Source organism: Canis aureus, chromosome 29, assembly GCF_053574225.1.
Source record: "Canis aureus isolate CA01 chromosome 29, VMU_Caureus_v.1.0, whole genome shotgun sequence".
In the NCBI taxonomy this organism is placed as follows: Eukaryota; Metazoa; Chordata; class Mammalia; order Carnivora; family Canidae; genus Canis; species Canis aureus.
Window position 1 is genome coordinate 32,788,294 of NC_135639.1, and position 12,329 is coordinate 32,800,622.

General features: G+C 36.4%; 1 protein-coding gene across 5 annotated transcripts in view; it reads right to left on the reverse strand.

Moving 5' to 3' along the window:
- TBC1D12 (TBC1 domain family member 12) overlaps window positions 1–12,329 on the reverse strand; it is a 121,874-nt gene that overhangs the window by 62,780 nt on the left and 46,765 nt on the right. The gene's annotated exons all lie outside the window — the stretch shown is intronic.

Here is a 12,329-nt window from a genome sequence, read left to right on the forward strand (position 1 = left end):
GACACCCAGGGATCCCCTACTTAATAATTTTTAAAGTATGTTTGTACTCAAGACAAATACAAAATACTTTTAAATTCTTTTTTTAAGATTTTTTTTATTAAGTAATCTCTACATGCAACAAAGGTCTGTAACTCGCAACCTCAAGATCAAGAATTGCATGCTCCACCAAGTGAGCCAGGTACCCCTAAATAAAATTATTTCTATTACTTATACAACTGACTATTAGACTGACGAAACTCAGGGTGCCAGGGAGGCTCAGTGGGTTATGTGGCTGCCTTCAGCTCAGGTCACGATCCCAGGGTCCTGGGGATGGAGCCCCACATCAGGCTCCCTGCTCAGTAGGGAGCCTGCTTCTCCTTCTCCTTCTTCTTGTGCTCTCAAATAAGTAAGTAAAATATTACCAAAAAATGTGGGATAATCCATAATAGATTAAAGAGACACTCTCATTTCCTTGGGTGTGCAATGGAATTGAACTGATGTAGAGTAATTTCTACTTAGGAGGCCCTAGAAGTTTCATCTCAGGGATTATATAAATAGTACTCAATTTTCTACTTAATAAGATCTCTAGATTGGAGGTTTTTAATAATGATTATACTAAGGACTGATATTTTTATAACATAAAATTTCAACCCTCAAAGGATGGTCTATTAATTTAAATAACATCTGATATCATGTGTGTAATAACAGAATTTCTATGAGCATTTCTCTTTCAAAATGAACATGAAACTGTTAAATTTTCTTAATAGAGGGCAATGAAGAGACACTATAGGATAAAGAGCTTTCCTGCGAATTCTAGCTGCTGCAAGGTGGGTCAATGGCACGGGTGTGAGGACATTCAGTAGAAATTTAATCAGTCAAGTGCCGGGGACATGTAGTCCTTAAGCAAACTTGCAGCATCAGCAAACTCAGCCTGGAGATGGCTTTTCTGCAGCCCTCTTGATATGGAAACTATCACCCCAAAGGCTTCTTGCTGGCAGTGATATACTTGTTCCCTTGGTAAGCCCCACACAGCTCACTTGTACTCCCTGGGCAGTTCTTACCAAGCCATGTTGTGCTGCCCCTACCAGGCTCTCTGTGGCCTGCCTATACTCCAAAGGTCTGCCATCCAGCCATGCTAAACACAGGAGTCACCATGGTTTATGCAAAAAATTTGAATATGACATCAAAGTCACGATAAAATATTTTTTAAATTTTTAAGATTTTGTTATTTGAGAGAGGGAATGTGCACGCTGCATGCACATAAGCAGGAGGAGGGGCAAAGGGAGAAGCAGACTTCATGCTCAGCAAGGAGCCTGATGTGGGGCTGGATTCTAGGACCCCAGGATCATGGCCTGAGCCAAAGGCAGATGCTTAACCATCTGAGCCACCCAGGCACCACTAAAATAAAAAATTGGTAAACTGGTCTTAATCAAATTTAAAACAAATTTAAATCAAATTTGCAGTTCAAAAGCATCACTGATGCAAAATGGAGAAACAGGAAGATCTAGAGCTCAGTTCCTCCCCCAAAGTAAAAATTGAGCTGTATGAGCTGTAAAGAGCAATTGTAATGAACCATTTTAGAAATCTAGAACCTTATCAAACTCTTGTAACAAACAGGTAAGTACATGAAGGAAGAGGATGTTGATCCTTCCTAAGTCTACAACACGTGTAAACAACCACCTTCCCTCAGTTCCTCAATCCTTCCCTCCACAGCATTGGGGATTAGGAGCCCATGTTTCTGAAGTTGATGCATCAGGAGGGATAGTTGGGATCACATCCTTCTAAAATTTGGAGTTATGGATTTTATTGGTCTGGCAGTGCCTTGAGGGACCAGCACAGACACCTAACTTATATCAGTTCAGTCATCTTGCAGCAGTGGTTTCTACTGGTGGTGTCTACTGGAACATTAAAAAAGATAAAATTCTTTTCTGTCCGTCTTTCTGAGCCAGATATTTAAGGAAAAAATCTTTCTCAGGCTACCAACTGATTGCAGAAATAAGAACAGAAATTTGAGGGGCACCTGGGTGGCTCAGCAGTTGAGTGTCTGCCTTCGGCTCAGTGCATGATCCCAGGGTCCAGGATCAAGTCCCGCATCAGGTTCCTTGTGGGGAACCTGCTTCTCCCTCTGCCTATGTCTCTGTGCTTCTCTGTGTCTCTCATAAATAAATAAATAAAATCTTAAAAAAAAAAAAACAAAACAGAAACTTGTGATCCCACACAAAAAGAAGTATACACTTTGCAAAATAGTTTGGAAATATCACAAATGGATGACTCTAGCATTCAACAAGCAAAAATCAGCAATCACTGAAGTGTAACAGATTTAAAGAATACCCATTATAGTAATAAGAATGTCCAGGTCTCAATAAAAAATTACACTACACCCAAAAAGAGCAAAGTATGAATCATTCACAGGAAAAATAGGATTGGACTAAAACATCCTTGAGGAAGCCCAGAGAGTGGAATTACTACTCAAAGATGTTAAATTAACTGTCTCAAAAAACTAAAGGAAATTACAAAGAAATGGTGAGTGGGGAATGTATGAACAAAATAAGAATATCAATAAGGAAAAAATATTATAATAAGGAACCAAGCAAATTTTAGAGTTGAATACTAGCATAATTAAAATGAAAAAAAATTCACTAGTGCAGTTCAACATCAGATTACAGCAAGCAGAAGAAAAAAATCAGCAAATGGGAAGATAAGACCAATGAAATTATTCAGTCCTAGAAGAAGACAGAAAGAAGAATGAATAAAAATGAGCAGAGCCTAAGTAACCTGTAGGACAGTCTTAAGTATACCAACACATGTACCATAAGAGTCCTAGAAGGAGAAAAGAAAAACAGAGGAGCAGAAAAAAATATTTTAAGAAATATGGCTAAAAACTTCTCAAATATGATGAAAGGCATGAATATATATATATCCAAGAAGCTCAGCAAACTTCAAGCAGATAAACTTTGAGACACATTATAGTCATATTGCTAAAACCCAAGGACAAAGAGAAAATTTTGAAAACGGCAAGAGAAGCAAATACCGCAAACAAGAGATCTTCAATAGGATTAACTGATTTCTCATCAGAAACCATGGGGACCAGAACTAGTGGGATAACATATTTAAAGTTCTAAAAGAAAAAAAATAGCAATGAAAAATTGTATACGTGGCAAATCTCTTTCTCGAGAATGAAAGACAAATGAAGATATTTCCAGATAAACAAAAGTTGAAGGATTTCATTACCAATAGACCGGAACTGTAAGAAATGCTAAAGGGAGTTTTTCAGGCTTGAAACAAAAAGTAGCCAGAGAGAAACTCAAAGCCATGAGAAGAAATAAAGAACATCAGTAAAATTAATTAGATAGGTAAATGTCAAAGCCAGTATTATTGTATTTTTGGTTTGTAAAACTATTTTTTCCCTATATGGCTTGAAAGGCAAATGTATAAAGCAATATTTATAAATTTATGTTAATGGACACACAATGTATAAACATGTAATCTCTAACAATAAGAATATAAAGAAGGGACAAAGATGTTTAGTAGTGTGATCTATATACTAATGAAACTAATTTGGTATTATTCAAAATAGGTTGCTGTATGTTTAAGATGTTATCTGTAATCCTTAAAGTTACTACTAATGGCTTTAAAATATACAGAAAAAGAAGGGAATCAAAATAGTCCTACAAAAATTATATTAAAAAAGTGGTAATGGAGGAATTAATGAACAAAAACCATAAAAGACATATTGAAAACTAATAGCTAAGTGGCAGGAATAAATCCTTCCTCACCAACAATTAGTTTAAATATAAGTCAATTAAACTCTCCACACGAGAGATATTGGCAGATTGAATGAAACACTGTCCATATGCTGTCTTCAAGAGACTTTTTTTTAATTGAAATAGTCAATTAGTCAACAGACAACAATAGTCAAATAGACAACAAGAGACTCATTTTATGTATTTATTTCTAGAGGGGGGAAGAGAGTAGAGGATTTGGGGTAAAGGGAGAGAGGGAGAGAGAGAATCTTAAGCAGGCTCCATGCTCAGCATGAGGTCTAATGCAGGGTTCGATCTAACTACCCTGAGATCATGATCTAAGCTGAAATCAGGAGTTGGATGTTTAACCAACTGAGCCACCCAGGCACCCCAAGCAACTTACTTTAGATAAAAAAGATACAAAGAAGATGAAAATAAAAGAATGGAAAATTATATTGAAAGCACGTACTAACCAAAGAAGACCTGGAGTGATTATATTATTGTCAGGCAAAATAGTTATTAATACAAAACAGGTTACAAGACACAAAAAAGATTATATGTTGAAAAAAGTTAATCCAATAAGATATAATAACTATTATAAACATATATGCACCTAACAACAGAGCCCTAAAATATGTGAAACAAAATTAACAATATTGAAAAGAGAAATAGTTCTACAATAATAACTGGAGACATCAGTGGCCTAGTCTCAATAATACATACAACAACCAGGCAGATCAAAAAGGAAAAGACTAAAACATTATATACCAATTAGACCTAACAGGCATACAAGTACACCCCATCTAACAGTAAAAATATACATTCTCAAGGGCACAGAGGACATCTTCCAGGATGAATTGTATGTTAACCCACAAAACAAGTCTTAATAACCTTAAAGAGACTGAAATCATGCAGTTTCTTTTTCAATCACAGTAAAATCAGAGTAGAAATCAGTAACAGAAAAAAACTGGAAAATTCACCAATATGTGGAAATTAAACAAAACAATCTTAAATGATCAGGAGGTCAAAGAAAAAAATCACAAGGTTACTTAGAAAATACCTCGGGGGAAGAAAGAAAACACCCTGAGATGAATTTAAACAAACACAACATACCAAAACTTATGGGATACAGCTAAGGGGGAAATTTATAGTTGTAAACACATACATTAAAAAAGAACCATCTCAGGATGCCTGGGTGGCTCAGTCAGTTAGGCATCTGCCTTTGGCTCAGGTCATGATCCAGAGTCCTGGGATCAGGCCCCGGATTGGCTCCCAACTCAGTGGGGCGTCTGCTTCTCCTTCTGCTCCTTCTCCCCACTTGCATGTTCTTTCCAGCTCTGCTCTCAAATAAATAAAATCTTAAATAATAAAAAAAAAGAACCATCTCTTACTAATTACTTAACTGCATAGATGAAGAAATCAGAAGACCAAACTAAACCCAAAGCTGGCATAAGGAAAGAATAAAGTTTAGAGTGGATATAAATGAAAATAGAGAATAGAATAATAGAGAAAAAACATTTTAAAGCTGTTTTTTTTTTTTTAAGATTTTATTTATTTATTCGAGAGAGACAGGCAGAGACACAGGCAGAGGGAGAAGCAGACTCCATGCAGGGAACCCGACGTGGGACTAGATCCCGGGTCTCCAGGATCATGCCCTGGGCCAAAGGCGGCACTAAACCGTTGAGCCACCCGGGCTCCCCAAAAGCTGTTTTTTTTTTTTTAAAGATAAATAAAACTGATAAACCCTTAGCTAGATGACTAGGAAAATAGAGGTAAGATTCAAATCACTAAAAGCAGAAATAAAAATGGGACGTCACTACAATATGAACAACTGTTCATAAGTCTAGCATTGAGGAAAAGCAAATCATAAGCCACAATTAGGTACCAACCACACCCAGTAAGGATGGCTATTATTTATAAAACAACAAAAAAATAAGTTTGCAAGGATGTGGAAAAGCTGGGATGGCGGGCATGTAAAATGGTCCAAAGGCTTGGAAAACTGCTGGCAGGAATGTTAAGTGGTGCAGCCATTTTGGAAAACAATTTGGCAGTTTCTTTCATAAGTAAAACATAAATTACCATACAACCCAACAATTCTACTCCTAGATGCCTACCCAAGAGAAATGAAAACATAGGTCCATATGACGGCTTACACAGAAATGTTAACAGTAGTAGTATTCATAATAGCGAAAATGTGAAGACAGGTTAAATATCTAGCAAAAATGTGAAGACAGGTTAAATATCCAGCAACTATTGAATATACAAACAAAATGTATATACTCATATAATGAAATCCTAATCAGCAGTAAAAAGGCATGAGACAACTGATACATGCTACAACATGGATAAACTCAAAATATGCTCCATGAAAGAAGTCAGATGTATGAGACCATGTGTACAATCCTGTTTATATGAACTATGCAAAGAAGCCTATTCTATAGAGACAAAGTTAGATTAGTGGTTGCATGGGGGATGAAAATGGGTACAAAGGATCTCTGGTGTGGCAGAAATGCTCTGCAACTAGATTTCAATAATGGCTGTATAGCTATATAAATTTAATATCATTGAACTGTACTCTTATAATGGATGAATTTTATGGAATGTAAACTATACTTCAAGACAGGTGTTAATTAAAAGACTATTTAAACTAACAATCAGATACAGAGGGTAAACACTGCCAAAAGTTGGTCTTTTGTCAAGTTTAGTGAAATAGACAAAATTTCCCCCAGGAGTTATGGAAAAAGAATAGAAATAAATAAATTAGGAGTAAAGAGAAGCCCATAAAATCAGATGCAGCAAAATTTTTAAAGGGAAGAGAATCTATAAACAACTCTAGGCCAATTAATTTAGAACATTTCTCAAAATGGACAGAACCATGTAAAAATATAATTTATTGGGCAGCCTGGGTAGCTCAGCAGTTTAGCGCTTGCCTTTGGCCCAGAACATGATCCTGGAGACCTGGGATCGAGTCCCACGTCGGGCTCCCTGCATGGAGCCTGCTTCTCTCTCTGCCTGTGTCTCTGCCTCTTTCTCTCTCTCTGTGTCTCTCATGAATAAATAAGTAAAATCTTAAAAAAAAATATATATATATATATATAAAATTTTATCAAAACAGACTTAGAACAGAAAATATCAATCATCCCAAAATCATTTTAAAAACTGAAGTAAAAGTTAAAATTTCTCTCCCCCAAAATCAGGCATGTAAGTTTTATATGAGAGTTCTACCAAATTTTTCAAGATACAGATTGCATCAATATTGTATAAACATTTTATAGAATGAGAGTAATCTTTAATCATATCTTTAAGGCCAATATGAACTAACAAAACCAGACATGAACAGCTTAACAGAGTAAGATTATAGACCAATCTAACTCATGAACATAGAAGAAATATCCTAAAAAAATTAGCAAACGAAATATAATCTGTAAAGATAGATAAAAATATCATGACTAGGTTAGATTTGTCTCAGGAATGCAAAGGCAGTCAAACTTGGTAAGATCTTAAACGTTATTCAAAACATTAACAGGGGCAGCCCCGGTGGCGCAGTGGTTTAGCGCCGCCTGCAGCCCAGAGCGTGATCCTGGAAACCTTGGATCAAGTCCCACGTCAGGCTCTCAGCATGGAGCCTGCTTCTCCCTCTGCTTGTGTCTCTGCCTCTCATTCTCTGTCTGTGTTTCTATGAATAAATAAATAAAATCTTAAAAAAAAAACATTAACAGAAAAAAGGAAAATAACTATGATAACCTCAATGCTGAAAAAAGATGGTGAAGTCAATGTGAACATTCCCATTGATGGAAACTATAAAAGATGACTAGAAGAGAACTTCCTTAAGAAAGGATACCGCCCACCTTTTCCATTTCTTTTTTTAAAGATTTTATTTATTTATTTGAGAGAGAGTGCGAGAGCACCCACGCGCATGCTGGGGGAGGGGCAGAAGGAGAGGAAGAAGCAGGCTCCCCCTGAGCAGGGTGCCCAACATAGAGCTAGATCCCAGGACCCCGGAATAATGACCTGAGCTGAAGGCGGACACTTAATTGACTGAGCCATTGTGGTGCCCCTCAACAAGGTTTTTGGAGAACTTGAAAAAACTCTAAAATTTATATTGAAGAATGGACCAAAAACAGCCAAAACACTTTGAGGAAAGGAAAAAAAGATATATTTAAGAACATTCAAGAAACTTACAAGAGATGAGCAGCCTGGGTGGCTCAGGTTTAGCGCCACCTTCAGCCCAGGGTATGGTCCTGGAGACCTGGGATCGAATCCCACATCAGGCTCCCTGCATGGAGTCTGCTTTTCCCTCTGCCTGTGTCTGTGCCTCTCTCTCTCTCTCTCTCTCTGTGTGTGTGTCTCTCATGAATAAATAAATAAAATCTAAGAAAAGAAAGAAAGAAAGACTAACGTAAAAGACCAAAAATCTTTAATAGTCCAAAAATCCACTGGCAGAAAAAGAATGGAAAACTTAAATTGTGGCATGTTATTAAATGCAACATTTTTCTTCAATGAACATGAACCAAAGCTATATCCATCAACACGGAAGAATCTTAAAAACAATGCTGAGTTTTTTAAAACAAAAAATCAAAATGCAGAAGAGTACACACAGTATACCATTTTTATGAAGCTCAAAATAATACAGTAAGAAAAATGTTATGGCAAAAACTATTGCTTAAATTACCAAATGAATTCAGGTCAGTTGTTACTTCTCAGGGGTGAAAAGGGTAGTAAGACAAAATAAAAAAAAAGGGTAGTAAGACACAGGTATATCTTCAAAAGTATTGATAACATTCTATTTCTGAGACTAGGCAAAGGGTTCACCAATGTACACTGTGCCTCATAATTCACATATCTGTTACATGTTTTCTTTTGTATGTGTCAAAAAAAATACTAGTTTTTGCTATTATTAACCTAGCTAATCCCAATTGTAACTCCCTAATAACTGGAGAGCATTATCTAAAATAGTTAAAAGACTGCATATTCTGAATCCACCATTGGGAAGCCATAAAGTCAGCCTTTTCCTACACAGTGCTAGGTATCCACTTTTGCCACAAGCTTAGGTATATTTATTTGGGCCAAAGCTGATAAGCATTTCAGATTTTAAGTACTCTTCTTAGGGTCAATTCACATCTCTATATAAATTTGTCTCAATCAGCATACTGATGTATGTAATTACTGGGTCAGAAGACCTCATGCTAAAAATTAGCTCTTGGGGGTAAAAAAGTGTACAATGAACAAGTTTTGTTGGTGTGTTTTTTACAACTACCACCAACTCTAATGACTGACCATAATTAGATCTTTCACTACAATTTTAATTGTTTCAAATCTAGGGACGCCTGGGTGACTCAGTGGTTGAGCGTCTGCCTTTGGCCCAGGGCATGATCCTGCAGTCCCAGGATGGAGTCCAGAATCGGGCTCTCTACAGGGAGCCTGCTTCTCCCTCTGCCCATGTCTCTGCCTCTCTCTCTCTCTCTCTCCCCCTCTCTCTTTCTCTCTCATGAATAAATAAATTAAAAAGTCTTTTTAAAAAATTGTTTCAAATCTAAAAGCCTATAAATCGTTTGTCTCTTCATAATATATAAAGAAGATAGTTTTATGAAGGGAAAAAATAGCATTTCATTCTCTGTACTAAAAATGTAGAATTATGTATATAATTACAGCAGGCTAACATAAAATAGAAGGGGTTATGCATTCTTTTTAAATGCAGTGAAACATAACTTCAAATAATATGACCTGGCTGAGAATAAGACAAAGCAGCAGAATGAGGAAACCACAAGCATAAGATACAGTTATACCAAGAGAGAGCAATAATCACAGATCAGAAAATTCCCCATGCATAAAGCTTTACAGAGAGCACCCCTTGGAGGGTGCTCATGTCTCTATATTTTTATCTACAGTGAGGGTACTGTAATCACTACCAAACCTCTAGTTTTCTCATATGAAAAAGTAGAGGCTATCCATATTAATACTGTGTATCAGACCTGTATAAGTTACAAAACTCTTCATAAATCACAGCCAAGATGCCAAATATACATGAGTCTTCTAGTAAAGACCATTAGAAATTATCCTGCATCACAAAAAGCCTGTTAAGATGTAAGATGTGTGTTTATGTTTGAAATTAATTTATAAGGATATTTTCGACTCCAAAATTAAAATCAAGGAATACTAACTTCTTAAACCAAACAACAGTAGGCCTTTCTATGGATGTAGTTTCTGAAGAATTTTGAAATGACTGGAAAGGATAAGAAGGAAAAAAGCAAGGGAAATGCATAACCTCCACAACAGAGTTTCAATATGGTTTCAATATGTTTTATATTATAATATTACAATGATAATAAGTTCATCATGAAGTTTAAATTTTCATTAAATTATACAAACCAAAGCCAAATACCTTAAGTTTACATATCTGATAAACTTTGGTTACTAGAAGAAACTTCTGTAAAAGAAATAGGAGCCAACAGGTATCCAATTGCTAAGAAAGGCCACCAGATAATGTTCCACATTAATTTCTTATGCCACTAAGAAATTTTGGATTAGGTTTTCAGGTTACCCCCTGCCTCAAAAACTGGATATAATGTAACTAAAAGGCATACATCTGCAAAGCAATTTTAAGATATTATTACAAATATATGAGATTAATATAGATCAAATGGGTTCTAGCAGTGTAGGAAAAGAATATCACTCTAAAGTCTTAAGGGAAAACATAACGAAAAGGTTTATTAATAGTTCAAAAATATGTCATATTGCTGTCATTCTTCTTAGACCTCATCCATCATTCTCCAATCCACTATCAGGGAACTAGTGAAGCTGAGGTCTTAATGCAAATAAATGTATGGGACTAGGTTCCTCCGTATCACCTTTTGAAAACACACACACACACACACACACACACTCTTCCATTTTTTTCTATCCCCCAAGATATTCAAATTTCTTAAACATAAGTCAACACTAATGGTTTTTAGCGGGCAGCACAGGTGGCTCAGCAGTTTAGCACCACCTTCTGCCCAGGGTGTGATCCTGGAGACCCAGGATCGAGTCCCAAGTCAGGCTCCCTGCATGGAGCCTGCGTCCCCCTCTGCCTGTTCCCTGCCTGCCTCTCTCTCTCTCTCTCTCTCATGGATAAATAAATTAAAATCTTAAAAAAAAAAAAGTTCTTAGCAAAACAAACCAAATATGTTCAAGCACCCGCACACACAAAAAAGGACAGTTCTTCCTCTCTGGATTCCAGAGGTAGAGCTTGACTGTATGAATGAGATTTACATGGCAGTGTTGGGAGGAAAAGATCACTTCTACTCTGTATTCATCATGTTTCAAGGGGAGAGATGGACAGGAGGGACACTCCTGGCTTCTTTCTGCTCCTTCATTTATCTCCTCCACCTGAGGGGTTAAATTTTGGTGACAGACATTGCTGCCTACAGTAGAGAAGATACAGTTTGGTCTGCTTTCCTAATAATATGAGGTTGTTTCCTCTGTACCCCTCTGCCTCCAACCCCCTAAGGAAAGGTCTGCTGTGCTAGTGACTAGCTGGATATATGTAATCAGGTGAAGTATTTAGGAGGCAAACTGCAGCCAAAGGCATGTCTTTCAGTACAGGTTTCATCAACACAAAGCTGACGTTTTAAGGTCCCATTTATCAGTGTCCAATGTTTTTTTTTCTTACTGATTTCAAACTCAGATTTGGTTTGGTTCTCCCCAAACTCTGTAAGTCAAGATTTTAGAAATTGAAAGGATCTTTCTGCTTCAGATACACTGGAGATATTAAAAACTATGTGTTTTCTAGTTTCGGTGTTTTGGTTTTGTTTTTTTTTTCCCCATCCTGTGACATCTTATCTAGAGAACAGGAAATGGTAATGGTAATCGATCTTTTCTCCATTAAATTCATTCTCTTACCCCCAATCAACACTATTGTTACACTACTGTCACACACACAAGTATCTACACACATAGACAAACACACCATCTCCCATTCTCTCCTCAAATCTATGTCCACTCTTTTTAGCAAAAAGAAAATGAGAAAATCTGTTGTACCAGTTAAGAAACAGTACTAGGTGAGAAGTAGCGGTTCAATGTTTCCATATTACTGAAAACATAAAAATGAAGAAAACACCAAGAAAAAAACTGATGTGGGGATTAGAAGAGAAAGAGAAAAAAATAAAAGACCTACCTTTTTTCTCAGTGGCTTTTATAATAAAGGTTGGTTAATGATTCTTGCTTATTAATATTAATATTTGCTTCACATATCTATGTGTTTCATTTTTCCAAGGTTTCATTTCTTTTACCACACAAAAAGAGTTACATATGATAAAACAATCAGACCACTTGCCTACTACACTGTATTAAAGGATAAAGCTAGCCAAAAAGGAGCAAAACTTACACAGTAATTTCTGAAGTAGCAGAATCTCCAGGGTTTGTCTTTAAGAATTGGCAAACCCATGTAAACATGACAAAACCATGTAAGTTCTGAGAAAAAAATCATGTAAATTCTATAGTTTCTCAGACTATGGAATTTGACACTTACATAAAAACTAGGACTGCCTAAATCATCAATCTTCTTACTAACCAACAATGTCAGCTCCAGGAAAAAACATCAGTTTTTGCCTAACATTTACACCTATA